The sequence below is a fragment of the Myotis lucifugus genome, unplaced genomic scaffold, assembly GCF_000147115.1.
Source record: "Myotis lucifugus unplaced genomic scaffold, Myoluc2.0 scaffold_18, whole genome shotgun sequence".
NCBI classification, from domain to species: Eukaryota; Metazoa; Chordata; class Mammalia; order Chiroptera; family Vespertilionidae; genus Myotis; species Myotis lucifugus.
The window spans coordinates 5718775-5720552 of record NW_005871066.1 but is presented as its reverse complement, the minus strand read 5'-3'; the positions used below and the strand labels follow the sequence as shown (position 1 = coordinate 5720552).

The following is a 1778-nucleotide window of genomic DNA, read 5'->3' as shown; positions in this document are numbered from 1 at the left end:
CTTCCTCTTGAGTTGGACTTACCCGCCTGGCCCCCCAATATTTCCAAATTATCTCTTGTCTTTTCTCTTTCATTTGTGTGTGGCTTCTCTTCCAGATCCTGAACCCTGAACCACGTGGGATGTGGAGGGAAACATTTACAACAAATATCCTCTGGTGAGGATTAAAAAACAAAACAAAACTTCAGTGATGAATTGCCAAATTTACACCAATATACATGCCATCTATTCATGAGCTTGCCATTAGAGGTACATTAGAACCTTCAAGTTCTGCCACCTTCAAGTGACTTCACTCTTCTGACCCTTCTCCCTGGTGACTGATTTATAATGTAACTCTCAACTGACAGTTACTTCCCAGTGCTTGAGGTGGTGCTTCCCTCACTCTTGTTCCTATACTTATGAATGCCTTTTGGAAATCAAACCTGCTCATAATCTGCAGCAGCCTTTACATAGTTTGTATAGTTTTTACGACTACAAAATAGAACCAAAAAATGCACCATTATTTGTATTTCTTGGTAGATTGCCTATGCTTGGGTTGGGAAAACAAATTCGGCAGATCCATTTTTTATCAGCAGATCAAATTAAGCCTCAGGAGTGTTTGGGTTTTCTTCGAGGCCAAGATGAACCAATTCTTCGGAAAAGCGAAACCGAAGGCTCCGCCACCCAATCCGACTGACTGCATTGGCACGGTGGACAGCAGGGCGGAATCCATTGACAAGAAAATTTCTCGACTGGATTACTGAGCTAGTGAAGTATAAGGATCAGATCAAGAAGATGAGGGAGAGTCCTGCAAAGAATATGGTCAAGCAGAAAGCCTTGCGGGTTTTAAAGCAAAAGCGGATGTATGAGCAGCAGCGGGACAATCTTGCCCAGCAGTCATTTAACATGGAACAAGCCAATTACACTATTCAGTCATTGAAAGACACTAAGACCACGGTTGATGCTATGAAACTGGGAGTAAAGGAAATGAAGAAAGCATACAAACAAGTGAAAATTGACCAGATCGAGGATTTCCAAGACCAGCTAGAGGATATGATGGAAGATGCAAATGAAATCCAAGAAGCACTGAGTCATAGCTATGGCTCTCCAGAGTTAGATGAAGATGACCTAGAAGCAGAGTTGGATGCACTGGGTGATGAACTTCTGGCTGACGAAGACAGTTCTTACTTGGATGAAGCTGCATCTGCACCTGCAATTCCAGAAGGTGTTCCCACTGACACAAAGAATAAGGATGGAGTCCCCGTGGATGAATTCGGATTGCCACAGATCCCTGCTTCATAGACTTGCATCGCTCAAGTACATCTTGTAAAATAAATACATATTCTGGGACTAGGAAATATTTATCTTTCCAAATTTATCATAACAGATTATGGTTTCTTTCCTTTCTTTGAAGGAAAAGTTAATTACATTGCTCTCTTTTTTTCCCATTAAGAGACTCAACATTTGGGTGATGCTTTCTTTGTACTAAATTTTTATTCCTTTTCTCTTAGGAAAGACTAACTTAGTTAAAAGTATCAACGGGCATGTATGACTTCATTCCTATAACTTGAAATAAAATCAAGGAAATGGGACTCTAGATTTTATGATAGTTTAACTCCACTATCTCAAATTGACCTGATAAAATTGATAAGGCAGATGGAATTTCTGGGACTGTTCATATTATAATTCAAAATCATTTTCTATTGCGGTATTATAGGTTGGTTAAAGTGATGGCCTTTTTTGATGAGTATTGTTGTGTCTGGTGAGTAAAGCATACTGTGTCCAATATTGGAATGGAATTA

General features: G+C 39.8%; 1 pseudogene; it reads left to right on the top strand.

The window, feature by feature from the left end:
• Nucleotides 1-617: 617 nt before the first annotated feature.
• LOC102431851 lies at nt 618-1334 on the top strand (annotated as a pseudogene).
• Nucleotides 1335-1778: the final 444 nt, after the last annotated feature.